Source organism: Chiloscyllium plagiosum, unplaced genomic scaffold (genome assembly GCF_037043375.1).
Source record: "Chiloscyllium plagiosum isolate Xiang-an unplaced genomic scaffold, Cpla_swu_hap1 HiC_scaffold_36, whole genome shotgun sequence".
In the NCBI taxonomy this organism is placed as follows: domain Eukaryota; kingdom Metazoa; phylum Chordata; class Chondrichthyes; order Orectolobiformes; family Hemiscylliidae; genus Chiloscyllium; species Chiloscyllium plagiosum.
In genome coordinates this window covers 29024301-29049518 of record NW_028270174.1, presented here as the reverse complement: position 1 = coordinate 29049518, position 25218 = coordinate 29024301, and the positions used below count along the sequence as shown (strand labels likewise).

Below are 25218 nucleotides of genomic sequence, written 5' to 3'. Positions count from 1 at the left end.
ATTTGAGATCCAGGAGCCAATATAGATCAGCATAGAATGGGAGAAGAACAAGACTTAATATGTGTTTGGAGATGGGCAGCATTGGGTCAGCAGAATGTAAGTTTGCTGAGAGTAGAAGATAGAAATCTAGCCAACAAGCCATTGGAATAGTAGAGCTTGGAGGTGACTGAAGCATGAATGAGGGTTTCAGCAGTGATTAAACTGCAGCAGGGGAAAACAAATAATGGAATTGAGCTGGGTGCAGGCAGAGTTTGTGATAGGGTTTTGGGGTAGGAAGTTCAGCTCATTGAGATAGAAAATGAGTTTGCAAATACAATGCTTTGGAATGGGATGTAATTGATGACTGGAGACTGGAATATATGGTGGAGGCTGAAGACAGTGGGTTTTGATCTTCCCAATGTTTTATTTTGGCTCTTCCAGGCTGGATATTGGATAAAGAATCTAACAGACCAATGCAGTATCTTTATCAAGTAAAGCAGCAATGATGTAATCTGCACTATGTGTAGAACTTGCTTTCAGAAAATCAGAATCTCTAATTGAGGTTACAGTCACTTTCAAACCCATTAACATCTCTTAACCTCTACGCTAATGGGTCTACACTATAGAGCTGTCTATAGTCTTGCCTGAGAGCAAAGTGAGAATTCCTTTATTGTTGGTGGACAGGAGTAGGAAGTGGCATTAATCAGGCTGGCTGTCAGGTTAGAAAATGGCTTCAGTACTTGTCATGACCTGACCTGACCCTGACCTGATAAAGCTCCTGCCCTTTTCAGACAGAAGCTCCGAGTACAAGAAATTATACGCTCTGACAACTCAGGTTAGTTACAAAATCCTTGATAACTGTGTGGGAGGAATTTACAGTTTATCACTGCCAGTGACCCTCTTCTAAGCACAATGAGAGTTGTATGGTGTTTAAAATCACCAACTCATTGTATTTTAAAGAATATAGTAAATTAGTGCTATGCTAACCAATTACTGTCAAACTTAGTCATAACACACTCCGCTATTGTCTAAACCTTCTGTTAGAAGTAGGTTTGATTGAAGCCCTTGGGCATGCAATGAATAGAGTTAACTAGCCAATAAGATGACCATCTCTTAACAGAGCTTTCTCGTTTGCCCTCAATCACTCCATATTAGGATTAATTGTATTTGTTTAATTAAAAATCCAAATTATTTAAATCTGCATGCTCTATATCATTTCACAAAATATAAATATCATTTACAGGATAGCTTGACATTCTTGCATCTGTTTGAATGATGAATTGCGATCCCGTCACCCTGATTATCCGTGTTTTTTGTTTTCTATCGATCAATGACTCATTGGCAAAGATGTGAAATCTAAAGCATGTTTTTATTTCTGTTTGGTTCGTTATGAGTCTAGTGACACAACAAGCTTTGTTATCAGAAAAAAAAGGGAAGAAAATATTTCTTCCACTTTCAGGAGATTTTAAATGGTTGTGTCCCAGCAGTCAGATTTTACAATACTTGATAATGGTGAAGCACTATCCAGAAGTTATGAAGTAAACAGAGTGAGGCTTTCTGGTTGAATTTCCCTTACATAGGCCAAAGAACGAAGCTGCAGTTAAAATAGTTGCATGGAATACCAGGGCTGGAATTTACTGGGTCTAACTTGAAGCTTTTGGAAGGACAGGCAGGGAAACTTAATTGGGTTGGAGGCAAAAAGTTCAGTTCCCTGATAGCACATTAAGGTTTTGTAAGTTTTTATCTGGATCACCTTTCCTGATCTTTATCAATGGGAATCTTTTTTACATTTATTAGTAAGTCACAAGTATTCATTAATACCCCAACCTACTGGAATTACATTTATGGACACAATCTCATTAGGCAACATGTTCACAAAACCTGAATGAAGCATATACCTTTTGGGGTAGGCTTCTTCCTCAAAACTCCATTGAGTACAAACCTTTTCAGTTACTTAGCTCCTTTAAAGCCAAAGTCCAAAAGGTCTGGTGCTGGAAAAGCACAGCAGGGCAGGTAGCTTCCAAGGAGCAGGAGAATTGACATTTCGGGCATTGGTCCTTCACAGGAAGGGCTTATGCCTGAAATATAGATTCTCCTGCTCCTCGAATGCTGCCTGACCTACTGTACTTTTCCAGCACCACATTCTCGACTCTGATCTCCAGCACCTGCAGTCCTCACTTTCTCCTAGTTAATTTCAGGCATATGCCCTTCATCAGGAATGTGGAGGAGGAAGGGGGCTGAGAGATACAAAGGGGGGTGGGGGCACGGCATTGGGTGAAGGTAGCTGGGCTGGCGATAGGTCAGTGGGGAGGGTAGAGCAGATAGATGGGAAGGGAGATGGACAGGTAAACAGGGCAGTGCCATGTTGGAAGGTTGGATCTTCTTGTTGCTCCATTTAGTGTGGTGTGGGAAGCCTGCCCATATCAACAACTCATGACAAATTTCAGTCATATTTGGTATTGCATGGTGCCATTAAACCATTACAGTGTAAGAGATGAAGCCTCACTGATCCAACAAGCCAACACACGTGAGGCAGCTGCACTGGTTTAAACCGGCTAACCTGAATGGGACAGGCAAGTAGGTCTGACTTCAAAAAGGAGCTAAACTCAAAAGGGTATCTTGTGGGGTTGTGTAGATATTGTATGCCTGTATTTTGTGGAAAAGCTATCAGATGTGTATGTCTCCTAGTTGTGATGAAAGGTTAGTGCGCTGATGGTGTGTGAGCTGTTGAGTGTTGGAGCTTTTGTTATGTTTTAATTTTCAGCCTTGGTAGCTGTGTGACAGGAGTACCACTGTGGTGCCAATGCTGCTACATTGGTAGCTGCATCAAAATGAGAGACTTTGCTACAAATGATGAATCTGATGGAGATGTTTGGTACCCAACTTCCTGTGTGCCAATGGCAACCTTCCAATGTTAACTCACATCCATAGGAGCATGAAGCATTGAGTACAGTGGTGCATACTCTGAGAGAATTAAGTAGATTATATGTTCTCTTTCCACACTGAAACCAGGTCTTCCTGAGCCATCCATGGTCACTGACCTCTGCAGCCATCTATGGTCACTGACCTCTGCAGCCATCTCAGTCCAGGCTGCCCATATTATTTGGGATGGTCATGTATTGCCATCCAGTGGGAAATAACTACCTGTGACTCCTGGACAGCTTTCAGCAGAATAATTTCTATGGAGGCTTCACTGAGTCACGGTGTCACTTGATGCCTGGTCTCTGAGATCTCCAAGATTGGTTGGGGCTGATGAATGGAGATTGAGAGGTGCACCTGCATTGAGGAAGTGATGTCTGGGTGCCTTTTAGATATGGGGCCTGCATTTTGGAGCCTGGATGGTGCCGATGGGTTTCAGAATTCCCTGCCCATAAAATGTGGAGTTCTACCCATGCGTACAAATGTAATGAGCTGAAAAAATATATAATTGCACAAGATAACGTGACCTGTCCTCCCCACCCAAGCAGAAAACCCTTTCATTGTTAGGACCATCCTCCTGCCCCAGGTATCTGACGTCAGAGAAGGTCTTTGTTAGAAATATTTCCAAAGACCAACATTGTACATGCAACTGAGAATAAAAAATGAAAAAGTGCATTTAATCTGAATTGTTAATTTACCTTAACAATTTTTATTATGCTATGAATGTTACTGTGATGTTAACTGTGGGAGTTATATTACATGTAATTTTTAAATATTATTTGCGTTTCTGATTTTTGAGTTTATAAGGAGTTGATTTTCTTTTGTGTCTGAAGTTAATAAATAACTTTAAAGCATTTTTGTAACCCTTGCAATTTCTTTTAAAATCAAGGTTTGAAGTCTGGCTGTAAAGTTTTACTGGACTTTTGTTTATTTGTATTGTTTTGTGACCCAGCATAGTAAATACTGGAGCCTCAAAGATTTCTTTAAGTGTTCTGAAATTTGTTTTTATTAAGCTTAAGGGAAACATTGATCTGAGAAAGGCTTTTTGTTTCACTTTTACTTTGAATGGGGCAATCCTGTGAAGTCCATGGAATAGGATGGTTGTAGTGAGCCATGTTTATGAGAATTGCATAATACATATACCCAAGAGTTGAAGTATTTGGATATAAAACATAAAATTGAGTACAGTGAAGGTTAGCTATGTTGTGGCTCCAGGAAGAAGCTATCACAATTCTAATCTAAAAGCTTAAGTTGAAGGTGATTTAAACTGAGGTGTTACATACAAGGTCTCTGGAGTGAAAATTGTATGAACCGTGTTTTTGGAACTATTCCCATGGTCCATTTTTGGTACGATATAAGGACTGTTTTTATTTCCAAATATGAGTTTTAGAATCATAGAATCCCTACAGTGTGGAAACAGGTCATTTGGCCCAACAAGTCCACACCGACCCTCTGAAGAGTAAACCACCCAGACTCAATCCCCTACCCTAGTACTCTACATTTACCCCGGACTAATGCACCTAACCTACACATCCCTGAATGCTATGGGCAATTTAGCATGGCCAATTCACCCAACCTGCACATCTTTGGACTGTGGGAGGAAACCAGAGCATCCAAAGGAAATCCACACAGACACGGGGAGAACGTGCAAACTCCACAGACTGTTGCCTAAGGCTGGAATCGAACACAGGCCCCTGGCACTGTAAGGCAGCAGTACTAACCACTGATCTAACATACCCATGTTTTGGGATTAATGAGATTATGCTTTTGTATAAAATATTTGAAGTTCTGTTATAAGAAGGTAGTTTAGATTATTCTATTTTATCTTTGTTCCTTTTGTAATGAATTTCCATTTTATTGGTAAAGCAAAACCTGCAGCATTGCGAGTTCATGTTTTAGCGAGAGACAATTACATTAAAACGAAATCAAATAAAAATTTGACCCATCAAGCCAGGTTCCTGACTGGGATCTGACTTGTCTGGTAATGACATCAGTGACGTTCAAAACAGTTACTGAGATGTATTCTCTGGTAGTTGAAAAATCAAATTTGTGCGATTGGTTTCTGCTACATAGCTATTTCTGATTGGTGTTTCTGAAAAGAAAAGAATGAATGATTAGTCAGTTTCTGCTGTTAATGCTTCCTCATTCATAACTACAAATAAATTCAGCCACCCCTGTAAACCCAGGGCTTGAGGTGCTTTTCTTTGTTAAAGATGCCAAGGGTGAAATTCCATCGCATATTCACCACAACTTCAATGAATGCACCACAAAAACTCTGGAAAAGTTGTTAACTGCAGTTTGCGATACATTTCCATAAGGAATTCCTTAACAGAAATTTACACGCACTTCTGAGTGCTATGTTACCAACCATTGTCAGCTTGGGTTTGGGTATAGTCCTCCCTTCGTTGCCGAGTCTACTGTCCTTTCTAATTATCAGTGGTGGAGGATAAGCAAAGAGTGAATCTTTAGCAAGAGGCACTTGTAGAGTTTCCCCGATGGTTATAGATAATACAAATATTTCTGCTGGGGGACCTGCAATTTCCTCCCTAACTTCCCACAATGTCCTGGGATATTCTTGTTCAGGTGCCAGAAATGTATCCAACTTTGTGTTTTCTAAGACTTTCAACACTTCCCCTTCTGTAATGTGAACTGTTTACAAAACATCAATATTTGTTTTCCAGCATTCTCTCGCCTCCATTTCTTTCCTAACAGTAAAAACAGACAAGAAATATTAATTTAATATCTCTCCCATTTCCTGAGGTTCAACACAAAGATGATCTTGTTGATCTTTAAGGGTTCCTACTTCTCTCTAGTTGCTCTTTTGCCTTTAACATTGTCATGGAAATTAAATTGACTCGACTCAAATGCCAGCAAGAGCAAAGAAAAAGCTTCACTACAACCTCTGCAGGGGGCCTAATACACTTGGCAAGATGCTGCATGTAAGGGGCTGTACAACTTCCACATATTCTCTTTATACTACATTTTGCTTATCCTTATTACACACTCAAGGACAAGAACTGGGAACATTCTAGCATCTTTCCACATATGGAGTTGTTTTTCTCATTCCTTTACTGTTGATATAATTGAAGCTTTATGTTTTCCCTGACTCTTGCTGAATCTGACTGTTTGCAAGACTTGCAAGGCCAAGCTGTCTGCTTGCAAAATCCAGCAAAGTCAAGCTGCCTACTTAAAATTTTGGCAAAGTGTTAGATTTAGCAAAGTATTCTCTTTCAGATTTCACAGTAAATGTTAATTTTCCATTACAATGTACTTGTACAATCTCTTTGGATTATCCTTAATTTTATCTGCCAAGGCTATCTCACTTGCTTTCCTGATTTTCCTCTTCAAGAGATTCATTTGATCCCAGTTGTCTAAATCTATTATATGATTCCTTTTTTATTCTTGACTAGAACCTCAATATCTTTATTCACCAATTGCTCCCTAATCTTACCAGCCTTATCCTTCACTCTAACAGGAACATAATACCTCTAAACTCCTGTTATCACATTTTTGAAAGCCTTTCATCAGTCAATCATCACTTTACCCACGAATAGTCTGTTCCAATCAACTTTGTAAAGTTCTTGTCTCATACCATTAAAATTTTAAAAGAGGCAATTGATTGCATGTTAGCAATAGGAGGCATTGAGTGTCATCTGCCATTCAGTGAGATCATGGCAGATCTGATGATCCTCAACTCCAATTTCCTGCTTTTTCCTGTAACCCTTGTTTCCCTTACTAGTTAAAAATCTGTCTATCTTGGCCTTAAATTTACTTAATGACTCACCCTCAATAATCCTCGGTTGTAAAGAATTCTGCATTCAGTACAGTCTGATTGAAGATATTCCTCCTCATCTCTGTCCTAATTGGAAAAACCTTCAATCTGAAATTGTGCACTTTGCTTCCAGACTCTCTCATAAGGGGAAATAACATCTCCTCATCTACCCTGTCAAGTCCCTTAAGAATCTTCTATGTTTCAATAAGGTCACATCTAATTCTTCTAAATTCCAATGAGTACAGGCCCACCATTCAATCTCCCCTCATAAAATAGTCCATTTATACCCAGTGAACATTCACTGGATCCTGATGAAGGGTTTTTACCCGAAACATCGATTCTCCTGCTCCTCGGATGTTGCGTGACCTGCTGTACTTTTGAGCACCACACTCTCGACTCCGATTTCCAGCATCTGCAGTCCTCACTTTCACCTATTCTCTGGATTGCTACCAATGCCAGTATATCTTTCCTTAGATAAGGCACATGAAACTGTTCAAAGTATATCAGCTAACGACTAACTAGTGCCCTGTGTAGTACTGACAAAACCTCCCTACTTCTCTGTTCAATAAAGACCAACATTTCATTTGCCTTAAACGAAAGACCTGAAAGAACTGTCAATGCTGGAAATCAGAAACAGAAGCAGAAATTGCTGTAAAAGCTCAGCAGGACTGGCAGCATCTGTGAAAGAAAACAGACTTAATGTTTTGCTTCCAGTGAGCCTTCTCAGACCTGCTGAGTTTTTCCAGCAATTTCTGTTTTTATTTAATTTGCCTTCCCTCCTCAACATGGATGCCAATTTTATGTTACTTCATCCTGATTTCTCAAAACAATTGGAAGGCAAAAAGACATTTCGCCTCAACTGGATGATGCTTGAATTTCAAACAGCCTCCTCCCTGCATATCTCGAATGAGGCCTAAACTCAGAGTTGAGGGCTCACTCTTTTAAGACAGAAATAAGGAGGCATTTTTCTCTCAGAGAATAGTCAGACTATGGAATTCTCTACCATAGAGGTTAAAAATTACACAACACGAAGTTATAGTCCAACAGGTTAATTTGGAAGCACTAGCTTTTGGAGCACTAGCTTCCGAAAGCTAGTGCCTCCAAATAATCCTGTTGGACTATAAACTGGTGTTTTGTAATTTTTAACTTTGTATACCACAGTCCAACACTGGCACCTCCAAATCATGAATACTATAGAGGGCTATCAAGACTGGATAGTTAAATATATTCAAAGCGGAGATGGAGTAGAGGATTTTCAGATTAGCCACGATCTAATTAAATGGAATGAGCTGCCAGAGGAAGTGGTGGAGGCTGGTACAATTACAACAGTTAAAAGGCATTTGGATGGGTATATGAATAGGAAGGGTTTTGACGGATTTGGACCAAATGCTGGCAAATGGGACTAGGCTAATTTGGAATATCTGGTCAGCATGGATGAGTTGGACTGAAGGGTCTGTTACCATGTTGTACAACTCTACAATTGTATGGCAGAGCAAACTCTATAGGCTGAATAGCCTACTTCTTTCTGCTCTACATTTTATGGTCTTACTTTTATAGTGAATAAATAGAAGTGCTCACAAGAAATGAGGAAAAAACAAACATGCTTCAGAGTTCCCAGATCTTGGAAACTGTAGGCCAATCTTGAATGATTCTGGATTAGTGGTGCTGGAGGAGCACAGAGTTCAGGCAGCATCCGAGGAGCAGTAAAATCGGCATTTCGGGCAAAAGCAATCTAACTTGGTTGCATTGCTTTTTTTATTTCAAAAATATATATCATTCATTAAAATACCTTAAAATACATACTTGAGCAGTTTGGGTCTGTAGCGTATGAAGAAACAAACAAATATTGGAGTTTGACTCTCCAGCAAACAAACCAAGGTATCTCTTACTGAAAAACAAAAAATGTTGGAGATCAAAGTGGGGTCAGGCAGCATTTGTGGAGAGACAGCAAGCTAACAGTTCAAGTCCAGATGATGCCTCATCAGAGCTAACATTTTTTACTTGTTCAAGACTATATTTACATGCATTTGAGTCACCGGGTGGGGGTTGGGGCATCCAATAACTGAATGAACCCCCATTTAGCTTCGGAAGAAAGACTTTCGACAATCTTCCCTCAATGTGCCTTGGTGGCAGCTGCCCCAAGCTTTCATGCGTCCCTCCGCATATAGTCCAAGAACTTGGAACGCGCCAGTCTGCAACTCCTTGCTCTGGAAGTTCAAGACGTTTTGGGCAGATCAAAGAATGTCTTTCACAGACTGATGGTCTTTCAGGTGCAGTCCAGCTTGATGTCTGGTGTGGAGGTGTTGGACTGGGGTGGACAAAGTCAGAAGTAACATGACACCAGGTTATAGGCCAACAAGTTTATTTGAAATCACAAGCTTTCAGAAATCAAAAAAGTAAAGCAACGAATGAACAGCGCTGGGAAAGTTTGTAATTTCAAATAAACCCAATGGACCAAACCTTGATCTCTAAATCTCTCCAAGCCTAAGGCTCCCAGCCTCATTCCTGATGAAGGGCTTTTGCCCGAAACGTCAATTTTCCTGCTCCTCAGATACTGCCTGACCTGCTGTGCTTTTCCAGCAACACTCTAATCTTGATTCTAATCTCCAGCATCTGCAGTACTCACTTCAGACCAAATCCTGATGTTGTGTAACTTCTGACGATGTTTATTTTTAGACAATAGGTGCAGGAGTAGGCCATTCTGCCCTTCAAGCCTGCATCACCATTCAATATGATCATGGCTGATCATCCTTAATCAGTATCCTGTTCCTGCCGTATCTCCATAACCCTTGATTTCACTATCCTTGAGAGCTCTATCCAACTCTTTCTTAAGTGAATCCAGAGACTGGGCCTCCACTGCCCTCTGGGGCAGAGCATTCCACACAGCCACCACTCTCTGGGTGAAGACGTTTCTCCTCATCTCTGTCCTAAATGGTCTACCCCGTATTTTTAAGCTGTGTCCTCTGGTTCGGCACTCACCCATCAGCGGAAACACGTTTCCTGCCTCCATAGTGTCCAATCCTTTAATAATCTTATATGTCTCAATCAGATCCCCTCTCGGTCTTCTAAACTCAAGGGTATACAAGCCCAGTCGCTCCAGTCTTTCAGTGTAAGGTAGTCCCGCCATTCCAGGAATTGACCTCGTGAACCTATGCTGCACTCCCTCAATAGCCAGAATGTCTTTCCTCAAATTTGGAGACCAGAACTGCACACAATACTCCAGGTGTGGTCTCACCAGGGCCCTGTACAGCTGCAGAAGCACCTCTTTGCTTCTATACTCAATCCCTCTTGTTATGAAGGCCAGCATGCTATTAGCTTTCTTCACTACCTGCTGTACCTGCATGCTTACCTTCATTGACTGGTGTACAAGAACACCCAGATCTCTCTGTACTGCCCCTTTACCTAACTTGATTCCATTTAGGTAGTAATCTGCCTTCCTGTTCTTGCCACCAAAGTGGAGAACCATACATTTATCCACATTAAACTGCATCTGACCACTCACCTAACCTGTCCAGGTCACCCTGTAATCTCCTAACATCCTCCTCACATTTCACTCTGCCACCCAGCTTAGTATCATCAGCAAATTTGCTAATGTTATTACTAATACCATCTTCTATATCATTGATATATATTGTAAAAAGCTGCGTTCCCAGCACTGATCCCTGCGGTACCCCACTGGTCACTGCCTGCCATTCCGAAATGGAGCCGTTTATCACTACTCTTTATTTCCTGTCAGCCAACCAACTTTCACTCCAAGTTAGTACTTTGCCCCCAATACCATGCACCCTAATTTTGCTCACTAACCTCCTAACTAACTAAAGTCCAGGTACACTACATCTACTGGATCTCCCTTGTCCATCTTCAGAGTTACATCCTCAAAAAATTCCAGAAGATTAGTCAAGCATGATTTCCCCTTCATAAATCCATGCTGACTCTGACCTATCCTGTTACTACTATCCAGATGTGTCGTAATTTCATCCTTTATAATATACTCCAGCATCTTTCCCACCACTGAAGTCAGACTAACTGGTCTATAATTTCCTGCTTTCTCTCTCCCACCTTTCTTAAAACGTGGTACAACATTAGCCACCCTCCAATCCGCAGGAACTGATACCGAATCTATCGAACTCTGGAAAATAATCACCAATGTATCCATGATTTCTCAAGCCACCTCCTTCAGTACCCTGGGATGTAGACCATCAGGCCCCGGGGACTTATCAACCTTCAGACCTAACAGTCTCTCCAACACCAATTCCTGGCAAATATAAATTCCCTTAAAGTTCAGGTCCTTCAGCCACTGTTACCTCAGGGAGATTGCTTGTGTCTTCCCCAGTGAACACAGATCTGAAGTACCAATTCAATTTTCTGCCATTTCTTTGTTCCTTGTAATATATTCCCCTGTTTCTGTCTTCAAGGGTCCAACTTTAGTCTTAACCATTTTTTTGCCTTTCACATACTTAAAAAAGCTTTCACTATCCTCCTTTATATTTTTGGCCAGTTTACCTTCGTACCTCATTTTTTCTCTGCGTATTTCCTTCTTGGTAATCCTCTGTTGTTCTTTAAAAGCTTCCCAGTCCTCCGTTTTCCCACTTATCTTTGCTATGTTGTACTTTTTCTCTTTTAACTTTATATGTTTCTTAACTTCCCTAGTCAGCCACGGCCACCCATGCCTCCTCCTGGGATCTTTCTTCCTTTTTGGAATGAACTGATCCCGCAACTTCTACATTATATACAGAAATATCCACCATTGTTCCTCCACTGTCATCCCTGCTAAGTTATTGCATCATTGAACTTTGGCCAGCTCCTCCCTCATAGCTCTATAGTTCCCTTTATTCAACAGAAATATTGTCACTTCCGATTGTACCCTCTCCCCTCTCAAATTGCAGATTGAAGCTTATTGTATTATGGTCAATACTTCCCAATGGCTCCTTCACTTCGAGGTCCCTGATCAATTCTGGTTCGTTGCACATTACCAGATCCAGAATTGCCTTCTCCCTGGTCGGCTCCAGCACCAGCTGTTCTAAGAATCCATCTCGGAGGCACTCCACAAAGTCTCTTTCTTGAGATCCAATACCATCCTGATTCTCCCAGTCTACCTGCATGTTGAAATCCCCCATAACAACTGTAGTAACATCTTTACGACAGGCCAATTTCAGCTCCTGATTCAACTTACATCCGACATCCAGACTACTGTTTGGGGGCCTGTAGATAACTCCCAAGAGGGTCTTTTTACCCTTGGAATTTCTCAGCTCTATCTACACTGACTCTACACCCCCTGATTCTAGGTCCCCCCCCACGTAAGGGACTGAATATCATTCCTTACCAACATGGCTACCCCACCCACTCTGCCCATCAGTCTGTCCTTACGATAGCACGTGTAAGCCTTGAATATTCATTTCCCAGGCCCTGTCCACTTGAAACCACGTTTCAGTTATCATTAAAAAAAACTCTAAGTATAATCACAAACGCAGTTCGGTTCTATACAGTTGCAAAGCAATGCTTGGCGGACGTCCCATTTGAGCCATTGACCTCATAGCAATCTGACTTACTCCAGTCTTGCATGGAGGATAGAATGAATCACACATTTAATAAGGCGGTATCATAACTGACCACTGCACGCTCTGCAAATCATACGGACGAAGGGGTAGAGTCTGCACAAGCGGGAACGCGTTTTATCGTCCTCACAGTGAACGGCACCACGTTGATATTACTTCCACCTCTTTACAACCTAATAAAAGCAGTCTAAGCACCAATAGTGGACCGGTGGAAGGCGGGATTTCCTGCTGTCAGATTACAAACAAACCCAGACCCAGCAGCGCTACAGACTGTACAAACACCAGCTCGGTACGGTTGTCTGAGCTGTGGGGTTCACGGACAGACCTTGGCAGAGAGTGTGTGGCGCGGAAGGTTTTTGGTTTGCTCTGAGGGGCAGATCCTAAGTTTCCATTTGCCGATGTTAATCAAACAATTAAGGGGGGATAAAAGTGTTAAAACTCCTGAATTGAACTCGGGAATAGCAAAGGATCTCATTTGGAACGCGGCACCGGCGGGCGATCCGTTCTATTTTCGAACGTTGGGCGCCGAAGGTTCCAATTTGGAACGCGACGCTGGGCGTGCGCGTTCTATTTTCGAATGTTGGGTCGTCAAAGGTCTTTCAGGAGCAACATGAAGGACGAGGTTCCTCCTGAGGATTTTGTTAAGTTGTCGCCTGCTCTCGATTTTACTTTCATATTGCAGGCAGCAACCATCCTGGCCTATGTTCCAATAACCAAAAAATAAATCCTTCTCCTCGCTCCACGACACTTTCCCCTTTAAACTGAGTGGTTTTTATGGAGGGAAGGAACTCACAAAATAACTCCAAAGGCGCTCTCTCTCTCTCGTGACAAGCCCCCGCCGTATGTCTTTCCCTGCCTTGTCGATGTAAAAATAAACACGAAAGGAAATAAAAGGATGTAAACAAACTCTGGTATAGAAGAGACAATTGCATTGTACTAGTAACCCAGGACAGTGAAAAAAAAATGCAGGATTTAACTAGCTAAACAGTTCAATTGGAATGGTGTTTAAAAAAAAAGGTTGTGACCCTGTCCAAAATATGAAAAAAAATTGCAAAACTCAGCCCCTTTTCGAATTTATGCTGGACCCGCGAGAAAAACATAGATGACGTTCATTGCAACTTGAAAATATGGTTGGTGGGTGATGTAAACCAGCTGATTTTTTTCCCTCCTTCTTTTTCACCGTCTCGCAGCCAGTGGGATAATTTCTGGGAAAGGCGTTGTTTTTTGGTTGGCTGGACGTGTTGCTGTGTAAGAATTTGGCAGGCTGGGAGATGTGACCTGGATTTAGCCTATCACGCTCTTGGAATAGAGTGAGAAAAAGATAGAGGGAGGTCAGGCAGTGTGGAGTGTGCTTCATTTCTGTGTAAACTGAAACCTCAGGCTTGACTGGGGAACTGTAGGAGGACGGTAACCACCGGGGGCTGTCCACAGTCAAACGTTCACACGGCATATACTGTACAGCCTGATATCCTGGAGACACTGCAAAACAACACAACAACACAGACCTTCACTCCGCACCCAGTTGGATTTGGATGAGATTTGCAAGCCCCGGAGAGAGGTAAGAAAGCAGCTTTTTAGCTCGTTCCACTTGTACACCCCGCACAGCTTTGAGGAATTGGCTGGACATGATCAGCCGCTCTGTAACTTGTTTCGCCTCTGAAGTTAAGTCCATTTTTCAGGGTACATTATGTATAATTTTGAGTATTGTTGTCTCTGTGCTTGACAAATGCACGGCGCTTGCCGTGAGTTGAGTTCGATCTTAGTTATTTGTTGAGTTTTGTTTTCTGCATTGGGTTTTTGAATTTCGGTTTTATTTATGACTCTCAGGCCTAGGGGGAACCATGTTCTCTCCTCCCCCCACCCGGCGCACAACGTGGTGAAAAATGAAAGTTGCCTTTCCTCTCTCTCTTTTTTAAACTATATTTTAAATGTGTGTGATTTTTAGAACGTCATGTTGTTTAACGCGCAACAACGATTTTAAAAAGGGAAATAAAAGCCTTTTTGAAACTTGTAGTTTGATCTGAGGTTAGAGACTTCTGGATCTCTACGTTTGACCGGGGCATTTATAGGGGGATCGAATTATTTAATTTACGGTAGTGTTTTTGTTGCTAAGACTCGGTTTGTTCACATTATAATGTAGTTTTAATTTGAAGTTGCATTTTTCTTTTAGGCTCCAATAACATTTGTGCAACTGTATACAGTTGCATACCAGAGCTAGATTGAGCAATTGATTGTAGCAATACTTTCTACTGTAAGTGGCTGAATAGCCCAAAAAGAATGTGTTATCTTTACCAGTCGTCTCCTGAAAATATGTTCATCATATATTTTAATATAGACCATCTAATTTAATTGAAGAGTTAAAGTTAAGTATGGGAACTTATTGCTTTTGTGTTTATTTCAATGAATATAATTTTTTTCTTTTTGAGAGTGACTGCTCAGTTCTAATTCACTGGGGATGCACTTTACCCATTGTGGGATAATGTTAGGAAATGTTCATTTCTGAATGCTTTCCTTATAGTAATACTGAAGAGAGGTTGTGCAGTATCTCTGAGCTGCGAGGATTGAAAATTGTACATGTCTATAATATGTTTTTTTCACTGTCCAGATTGTCACATGATCGACAGATAATCTGAAGCTCTTTCAGAAAATACTTGGTGACAGAAGCTTTTACAAATGAATAAATAAGTGTCTTTAAAGTACTTGAATGGCATGTAGTTATTACATACACTTGTTTTTAAATTCCTGTTACTGTAAAAGAGTGGTCTCAGAGTGCATCATATGCCATTAATGACTTTTGGAGTGCAGCAGCCATTAAATTGAAGGCACAGCATCAATGCTGTATAATGTAAAATTGCACAAACAGTTCCAAGAAGAATGACTGACTAATCTGTTATTGCTGATTGAGGATGGAGTTTTAGGAGAACACCAGGAATATTCCCTGCTCTTTGAGTATGACCTTTTAATGTTTTTAATGCAGACTTGAACTGCCTGACTACCTGGACTAGGTCTTTATTTGATCCATTGTGTAGTGTTGATAGTTGGTCTATTTTATGTCCTTTTAATTCTAAAATGTGGCTTGATCTGACTAGACATCAGAGGTCAGTGTGTTTCCAATTCAACCAAACTGTTATTGTCGGCTGGTAAAGGTATTTAAAGTGTTTAGGACCAAATTCTTTTGATTTTTAAAATTTTACTTTTGTCAATGTTTCTGCTTGTTACTTCAGCTCATTCCTAATGCATTGATTTCAAATACATTATTGGTGGTTTGGAAACAGGGATTGTAAATCTGGTAACTTTTATAAAAAAAAAGTACATCTATGTACTATTAGGATTGCACCTCTGATGCGTTGAACTGAATTTGGAATGGACAGTAGAATTAAAAGAGAAATCCACAATTAGTACTTCATCTTATTTCTTCTATTTCATTCATTCATTCTTCTTAGAATGAAATTATTTATGTTTTCTCTATAGGCTAAACATTTAACATTTAAAAGCTTTCTAACATTTTAGATGACTGAGTCTGAAATGGTGTTTTAGAATTCTTTGATGCACATCCTTTAGTCTCTATGTAGGATGCAAGTTTGTATCCAGCCCTTCAAATTTTTAAATGTACACTTACTCATAAATAGGATTGCACAAGTAAAATACAGAATAATGAAATGCAAAGCTGAGAAGATATGCAGTGATCGAACTTTTTTTAGTTGCTCCATCGAATTTGGTTTAAGTGTGAGTATGTGATGAGACATGATTTGTAGACCTGTAGCTAAATCTTGTATATGGACTTTGTATAGGAGAAGTTTCTTTTTAGCCAAAAAAGGGACACTGAGGCTCACTGATTTGTGAGGCTTAGGGCAGCGAAACCTTGATTTATATTGGGAGGGTGGGGAGTAGAAAAATCTTTTGTTCTTAGAAGTGAAGTATTTTACATAAATAAAATTGGCTACCTGATAATAATGGATCTTATTTGCAACAGCTTTCTGCAATGCTTATGTCAGTGGTTCTGGACTTCTCTGGTCAGAGGGCTAAGTCCAATGATGAATGAGAGCCTGTGACACTGGAGTGAATGCAGGTACATTGGAATGCACAGGTGCAGTGCATTTTTGTTGCTGATCTTACTTGGTAGTGCGCCAGGAGGGTAGTCCAATCAAAGTTTTTTTTTCTTGGGTAAATTTATTTTAAAATAATGTTCATTGTTGTGATAGACTTCTGGGGCAGGTGGAAGTTAAATCTCTGGCCTAGAGGTAGGGTCACTATCACTGGGTCAGAATACCCTCTAGATTTAGATTTCATATTCACAATAAAATTGCACAATTCATAATCCATTCACCAACATTCAAGTTTCTCTATTTGGGCTATAGCTGCCTTTAGTTTGGGCCATGTGTCAGATAGTTATGTATAAAGTGAGGCTTTTACACTCTAGGTAAGGAATGTAGATTTTGGAATGACTTTTCAATCTCTGGCACTTGGTGCTGACATCAAGTATTCAGTCAGATGAAGAATAAAATGTCAGATGCAGCATTAATCATCTTGTCTTCTCCAACAATGTGTATTTATCTCGTCTCTGCCTTCTGTAGTACGTCTTCTCAGCTAGTGTGACCTTTATTTCTTCCACTCTTCTTGTGCCCTTTGAGCGAGACTGAATCTATTGTTGGAAGACTTGAAAATAGGTGGTATTCGTGATTCCTGATGAAGGGCTTATGCCTGAAACATCGATTCTTAGAGCCATAGAGATGTACAGCATGGAAACAGACCCTTCGGTCCAACCCGTCCATGCCAACCAGATATCCCAACCCAATCTAGTCCCACCTGCCAGCACCCGGCCCATATCCCTCCAAACCCTTCCTATTCATGTACCCATCCAAATGCCTCTTAAATGTTGCAATTGTACCAGCCTCCACTATATCCTCTGGCTCTTCTGCTCCTCAGATGCTGTCTAACCTGCTGTGCCTTTCCAGCACCATGCTCTCGACTCTGATCTCTCGGACAACACCTTCCAAATCCATGACTACTTCCATCTAGAAGGACAAGGGCAGCAGATACATGGGAACATCACGACCTTCAAGTTCCTCTCCAAGCCACTCATCATCCTGACTTTGAAATATTTGCTGTGCCTTCACTACCACTGAATTAAAACCTGGAATTCCCTCCCTAATGGCATTGTGGGTCAAGGCCTAGCAGTGGTTCAAGAAGGCAGCTCACCACCACTTCTCAAGGGCAACTAGGGATGGGTAATAAATGCGATGCCCACATCCCACAAAGGAATTAAGAAAATGAGAAAAAAATCCAGAGCTTCTGTCTTAAAATAAGTTTTCTATTATCAAAATATATTGTATTGTTTTAAAACTTGTTTCCAAAGAAATGATGGAATTATAGTTTACCTTTTGTCTTCTATTTTTGCACTGATATATTGGACTTTGAGAAATTACATCAAAATAAATGTGGTGAATGAAGGTTACAAAAGGAAGTGATGGTGCAGGTACGGTTGGATTAGTTCATGAATAGGTAAGGTTTGGAGGGATTGGGCCAAACACTGACGTGTGGGACTAGTTTAGTTTGGGAACATGGTCAGTGTGGACTGGTTGGATCAAAGGGTCTGTTTCCATGCTGTGTGACTCTACAAGCGCCTCTCTACAAATAAACACACAACACATGTTAGAAACTGCAAAGATAAATTGTGAATTCTAACAAGACACTTCAATGTTGTCTGCTCAGGTGTGAGATTGAATCTAATGTAGTAATTGCATGGTAATTAAAACAAATCAAAGAAGTGATATTCTGTAGTTGTGTTTTTAGGATGCACCTTTTTTTAAAAGAGGCACACTTTTTTTCGTAATCTTAAAGTTAGGATTTTTGCATACAAGAAAGAACAGATCAAGACCAGAATTGTGGTGTTATCTATTGCAGTCGTTGTAATTGGGTAGATTTTGTGATGTGTATATTTTACTGTTCCTCATGAATTGAAATAAGTGAGGAGTGGCTGAGTTAAATTCTCAGTCTTCAATTCTGTAAGACTGGAAGATGTAGGAATGCAAGTAAGCTATCCAGCCCATTAAGTCAGCTCTGCCATTCAATGGGAATCACGGTTGATCTGATAATCCTCAAATCCACTTTCCTACATTTTTCCCGTAACCCTTGCTGGTAAAAATCTATCTCAGCCTTGAATATAATTAATAACCCAGCCTTTTGCAGTAAAGAATTCCACAAATTCACTCACTGAATAGAAGAAATTCCTCCTCCATCTTGGTTTGAAATGTGTGACCCCTTACTCTGAGATTTTGCTCTTTGACCCCAGACTTTCCCAAAAAGGAGAATCTATGCTATGAAACCCCTTAAGAATCTTGCTTCATTAAGTTGCCTCTCATTCTTCTAAATTCCAATGTGTATAGTCTCAATCTACACAACCTCAAGACTATAAGTCCGTCCCTCCATACCTGGGATCAGTCTAGTGAACCTTGTCTAGACTTGCAATTATGTACTCCACAGCCACCTCATGAAGAAGCGGCGCTCCTAAAGCTAGTGCTTCCAATTAAACCTGTTGGACTATAACCTGGTGTTGTGTGATTTTTAACTTTGTACACCCCATTCAAACACTGGTATCTCCAAATCTTGTCTAGACTGTTTCCAATGCTAGGATATCTTTCCTTAGATAAAGAAGCTCAAAACTCTTCAATCGAACCTCCCTACTTTTACACACCATTCCCATTGAAATAATGGTCAATGTTCCATTTGCCTTCCCTATTACTTGTTGAAGTTGGATGCTAGCTTTTTGTTTCATGGACAAGTATACCCAAATCTCTCTGTTCTGTAGCTTTCTGCAGTTCTTCTCCACTTCAATAATGCTCAGCTCCTCTATTCTTTCTGCCAACCTGCATAACTTCACATTTCCCCACATTATATTTCCATTGGTCAACATTTCACCCACTTGCCTAATCTGTCTATATTCTTCTGCAGACTCTGTCATCCTCACCACTTGCCCTCCCACCCATTTTGTGTGTGATCTGCAAACTTTTTTCAATGGTGCATTTGCCTTTCTTGTCCAAGTCATTAACATATATTGTAAGTAATTGTGGCCTCGCACTGGTCCCTATGGCACTCTACAGTTAAAGGTTGCCCTCCTGAAAATGTTCTCCCTTATCCTAATCCTAATCTTCAATGAGGTTGCCAATCCTCTATCCATGTTAATATGTTGAATCAATTTATTCAAGGATGTAGGTGGGACTTAAACCCAGGCTCCCTGCTCAGACATAGTGACACTACCACTACAAGAACCCACTTCTTTCCATGTTAACCTACCACTGACCACATCATCTTATTAATGTGTGGTAACTTATCAATGACCTGCAGAATTTCAAATATCTTACATCCACTGCTTCCCCTTTTATCCTGCTTGTTACATGTCAAAGAATTCTAATAAACTTGTTGGGCATGATTTCCCTTGCCCTGAAACCATGTTCCTGCTTAATCATATGTATTTTGAAATGCTCTGCTATTACATCCTTTACAGTAGAGTTAACGTTTTCCCAGTAACATGCTAAATTAAGTGGCCTCTAGTTTTTTTTTTGCCATCTTCCTTCTGTAAATAAAAAATGTATTTGTACTGCCAGTTTTCCAATTCTCTGGGACTTTTCCACAATCCAAGGTTTCCTGGAAGATTATCATCAGTCCATGCACTATCTCTATCGCTACATCCTTGAGTATCCTCGGATGCGTTCCATCAGATCCTTGAGGTGATTAATTGCTTGTACAAACTGGGCCTTTCATTCATTGACAACACACGTCTTATACAGCAAGAGTAGTAATCATTTAACTCTTTAAAAAAATAGCATTGACCTTCTCAGAATGTTATGGCTTGATCTGTTCAGAGAAGCATTCATTCTGCAAAATACTCTGTTCTTTCGAAATAAGCATTGCTTTAATATTGCTTAAACAGTGCTCCTTGAATTATCCAATACATCTTGTAAGCTTTTTCATTTTCAACCACTATAAAATGCTACAAAAGCTGACCTTTCTAATCTGATACCATGTTAGTTGTTTAACCACTGTTGGATGGGAAACTGTATGTTGCCTGCTTAGCTCACTTTATCGCAGGAAAAGGGTACTCTGTTTCTCCCTCTGCTAATTTTTCTTTGGGTGTTCGAGTCATGTGTTAAATTTGTGGAATCATGTTCAAATAACGACCAATACTGAGTGACGAAAATAGTCTCTTTTTATTCAGCAACCACAAGTAGCACAAGTTTGAGGTGGCAATAAAATCCCAAAGTGTGGTTCTTACAAGAGCCCCTTTATACCCAGTTCTTCCCATAATTTACCACAGGAATTTTAATGTATGTGTTACATTTTTTAATCTATAGTACACAAGGGTTTGAGGGGCTTCTGTCCTGGGAGACAGGAGATGGGTTAAAATGTGTGCTAAATGCTGGCTGTTACTTCTGATGGGATTAAGAGTGTTTGTCTGATCTGCTTGCATAATTAAGAAGTGTTAGTCCTTTTGTCTTTTAAGTTAGTAAATGTTTGTAAAAATACTAGGCCTACAGTAAGTTAAATTGTACCTGCGCTTAATAAGTGATATGGAGGTGCTGGTTTTGAACTGGGATGGACAAAGTTTAAAAGTCACACCACACCGGTTTAGTCCAACAGGTTTATTTGGAAGTACTAGCTTTCGGAGCACTGCTCCTTCATCAGGTTGCCAGAGTGGCAGGATCGCAGGACACAGAATTTATAGTAAAAGATCACTTGCATTTGTAGATACATTCTAATTTTTTCAAAAGGCACCAGTGATACAAATAGTCATGTCCTCCATTCTGTAGGCAGTCAGTCCATGCGACAGCTTATAAATTCTACTTTGGAAATAGGACCAGTCTGACACAAGGTTAGGATACAGACAGACTCTAACCTCACACCTTTTAATACATTGTTTGAGTTGAGATGTCACTTTTTTAAATTTAAAACCTTAAGTTATGTTGGGACTGTGACTTGAAAGAAGTTCTGGGATTTGCATATTAATCACTCATTCTGCATTACCATTCTAAGGGATTAAAAACTTAGCAGCAATTGAGGTTTGTTTAATACATCGTATCAGTTGTATGACACTGTGATCTTTTGCTATAAATTCTGTGTCCTACGATCCTGCCCCACTAGCTACCTGATGAAGGAGCAGTGCTCTGAAAGCTTGTACTTCCAGTAAACCTGTTGGACTATAACCTGGTGTTATATGATTTTTTTTCCCCTTTATTTTATAGTCCAACAGGGTTTGTTTGGAAGTACAAGCTTTCGGAGCACTGCTCCTTCAGATGGTTGTGGAGAATAAGATTGCAAGGCACAGAATTTGTAGCAAACAATACTGGCGTCTCCAAATTATCACTGAACATAGATCGAGGCTGAGGATCAGCCGTTGACCGTGGATGAGGATCAGCCGTTGACCATGGAGCTGAGTCTTTCACATTCCAGAACCAGCTACCAGGCAGGGATCGGCAAAGCAAACAGACTGGCGCCTTCTTTGACCTGTGGGGAAAGGAAAAGAAGTGGTTAGGTTTCAACTTGCATCTGGACAGCATTAGCACACACGATTAACTGACTCAGTCGAAACAGAAAAGTCAACCTTACCCGGGGTGGGAAAGGGACATCACCAGGTTAAGTAAAAGGAAAACATCCATAAATCTCAAATTGAAGTAAAGTTGCAGTGACTCTGAAGTAAACAAATAAGATAGCTTATCTCGTCTCTGTCCCCACCAACCACGAGTAGCCAGACCTGAGGAAAACATTAGGCACCTCGCTGAACTCCAACATGTCTTGCTGGAACGAAGAACTGCAGCTGCTGGAAACCTGAAGCAGAAAAGACTGGAGAAGGGAGAAAGTGTAGTTCAGTTGGAGTGTCCCGAGTCGAAACTGGTTACTTTCTGGGCTAATCTTTTTTTTAAAAAAAAGAGGAAGTAAGATGGAAGATAATGGCAGAACATAGGGTAGAAGTAGCAAGGTGGACATTGAGAGCCTTAAGAGGGAAAGAATGAAGTTAACCCATACATGCTGGATCCCAGCTGAGACTAGCAGAGGAGTGGTTTTGGTGGAAAAGTTACAGCAAATCCTCCTGAGTTGAATCTCCAAGAGCAGATGATGTAGATGCAGATATTGACGTGTTGAGCCCCTGGATTTCATCCAAATGAAGAGAGCGCTTGGCTTGGGTAAAGCCTTTGCTTGATGCAGTGGTGGCTGTGAGCCATCCGAGTGGATGTTGAGTGGGGGATGTGGAGAGGTGGATGTCAGTGCCAGGTGGAAGTCCTTGGGCATGATGGTGAGCCTGTTGGCGTTCTCTAAGAGTCCCAGCAGATAAAGCCTGACTGGCCTCTTGTATGATTTTTAACTGAAAGAATAAAAGATATTAAACTGATTATCGCAGCTGGGTTGTGAGATTTATTTACTCTTTGCCGGTGAGAGTTTCATTCGTTCATGCAACTTCATGGAACCATTTGTTTTGTCAGTTAGTTTCTTAAAAGGATAACGGCCCAGTTAAAAGGCATTTAACAGGTACATACTAATTGGGGAAAATGTTTGGTGTTCTATAGTCCTATTCAGGTCCCAGAAACAGTTGGTACGGGCTGATTAATATTATAACGTTCTGTGGAGACTTGATGGGTATGGTATTGTTTACGATATTGACACCTATTCAATGGTAAACAGGTATAAACACTACTTGTAGCAAGGGCTGATAAGGTGTGAAAACACAGTAATGGGTTTGCAAGGGTTGTTTTAATTAGAAAAGGTTGTTTTAATCTGGTCTATTTTATGATTGTAAAATATGCTGTACAAGCATGGTTTTATGAATGAATGAAACAGTGTTAGGGTAGGGAGTTATGAATAAGTGAACGTAAAGCACTTGTGAGTGGGTTAGTGAAGGGACATAGAATACAATATCTCTCAAATGGTTCCAGGCAGATGGTAAAGTATGAAACTTAGTTCTAATCCTTTTCTTGAAAATAGATTTATTTACAAAATACAGCAAAACATGGAGAAGATAAGGCATTCTTCCTCCAGGTGCTGGGTGGTAAGCGAGTAGTGAGGGAGGAGGCCCAAGACCTGCATGTCCTCAGCAGAGTGGGAGGGGGTGTTGAAGTGTTTTGGCCAGGGGATGGTGGGGTTGGTTAGTGCGGGTGTCCCGGAGATGTTCTCCAAAGTGCTCTGCGAGTAGGTGTCCTGTTGCCTCAATGTAGAGGAGACTGCATTGGGAGCAACTGATACAGTAAATGACGTGTGGAAGTGCAGGTGAAACTTTTGATGGATGTGGAAGGCTCCTTTGGGGCTTTAGACGGAGGTGAGAGGGGGAGATGTAGGAACAGGTTTTGCAATTCCTGCGGGGGGAGGGTAGGTTGATGGGGAACATAGACCCAACAAGGAGTCATCGAGGGAGTGGTCTCCCCGAAATGCTGATAGGGGTGAGGAGGGAAAAATATCCCTGGCGGCATGGTCTGTTTGTAGGTGGCAGAAATGGTGGAGGATGATGTGATGTATACGGAGGTTGGTGGGTGGAACGTGAGGACCAGGGTGTGGGGGGTGTTCTGTCCTTGTTGTGGTTGGAGGGGTGAGGTTCAAGGGTGGAGGTACAGGATGTGGATGAGCTGCGTTGGAGGGCATCTTCAACCACATGGGAGTGAAAGTTGCTTTAAAGAAGGGGGCCATCTGGTGTGTTCTGTGGTGGAATTGGTCCTCCTGGGAGCAGATGTAGCGGAGGTGGAGGAATTGAGAATAAGGGATAGCATTTTTGCTGGAGACAGGGTGGGAGGAGGTGTAATTCAGGTAGCTGTGGGAGTCAGTGGCTTTGGAGAAAATGTTGGTGTTTGAGTCGGTCACCATTGATGGAGATGGAAAGGTCCAGGAAGGGGAGGGAGGTGTCAGAGATGGTCCGGTGAATGTAAGATCGGGGTGGAATGTGTTCATGAAGTTGATGCTCGTGCTCAACCTCCTGGTGGGAGCACGAGCTGGCGCCGATGCAGCCATCAATGTAGCCAAGGAAAAGGTGGGAGTGGTACCAGTGTAACTGAAGAAGATAGATTTGTTCCACATAGCCAGCAAAGAGACAGGCAGAGCTGGGGCCCATGCGTGTATGTCTTTTTTCTTGGTTGGTAGTCATAGATACTTTCTAAACAACCAGTTCAAAGGTGCTGAAGCAAGTGGGATTTGAACTCAGGCCTCCTGGCTGAGAGCTAGGGACATTAACACTGGACTACAAGATCTCCCTTGCTTCTGTTTTTCTCTTTATCTGTTGCTTCAGGTACTCTTCCACCAGTGCTGTTACACATGGCCAAACGTTTGATTTTCTCATCACAAATTACTCATGGCATTTTCTTTTCACTAACTACTATCAGTAAATTCCATGTGCTTTCCATTTGGCTAATTTACATGCAGAACCTGTTATGGTTAGATTCCCTACAGTGTGGAAACAGGCCATTTGGCCCAATAAGTCCACACTGACACTCCAAAGAGTGACCCGTCTTGATCCATTTCCCTTGACTAATACACCTAACACAATGGGCAATTTAGCATGACCAATTTACCTGACCTGCAACGTCTTTTGGATTGTGGGAGGAAACTGGAGCACCCGGAGGAAACCCACGCAGCCACTGGGAGAATGCCAAACTCCATACAGAAAGTCACCCGAGGCTGGAATCAAACCTGGGTCCTTGGTGCTGTGAGGCAACCATGCTAACCACTGAGCCACCGTGCCACCCCCTAGATAATCAAAGCAGTGCAGACCACCAAAGGTGAGGGGAAGAGGCTGGGGCTAAGTCAACGTGAAGTTGGTTTGTTCTGGGTACTTTGTTGAAAAATATTAAGCTGTTTATCTGTGTGTCTTTAACATATCCATTAACATGAGGTGTTCACCCCACCCCCGCCTCTGACAGATGGCCCCGTAAGGCAGGTGATCAGGCATCTATGACACCACTGTTGTCTAAAATATCAGCTACGCAGAAGTGAGGACTGCAGATGCTGGAAACCAGAGTC

At 41.3% G+C, this 25218-nt stretch overlaps 1 protein-coding gene and 1 long non-coding RNA gene across 6 annotated transcripts in view; one reads left to right on the top strand and one right to left on the bottom strand.

Annotated features, from left to right (window-relative positions):
• Positions 1-25218, top strand: part of LOC122539349 (ETS-related transcription factor Elf-2) — a 190340-nt gene that overhangs the window by 11305 nt on the left and 153817 nt on the right. Inside the window, exon 1 of one of the 5 annotated variants that reach the window (XM_043674095.2) lies at positions 12597-13783. The exons of 1 other annotated variant lie outside the window; for it this stretch is intronic. The gene's annotated coding sequence lies outside the window, so the exon portion shown is untranslated. Of the gene's footprint in view, positions 1-12596; positions 13784-25218 lie in introns of those variants that run through there. 3 more of the 5 variants (XM_043674094.2, XM_043674093.2, XM_087980055.1) reach the window with 3 other exon arrangements.
• LOC122539351 (uncharacterized) lies at positions 4772-12428 on the bottom strand. Its single transcript, XR_006309045.2, has 2 exons — positions 12281-12428; positions 4772-4990 (listed from the first exon to the last, which is right to left on the bottom strand). It is a non-coding gene; the product is annotated as an uncharacterized LOC122539351 (long non-coding RNA).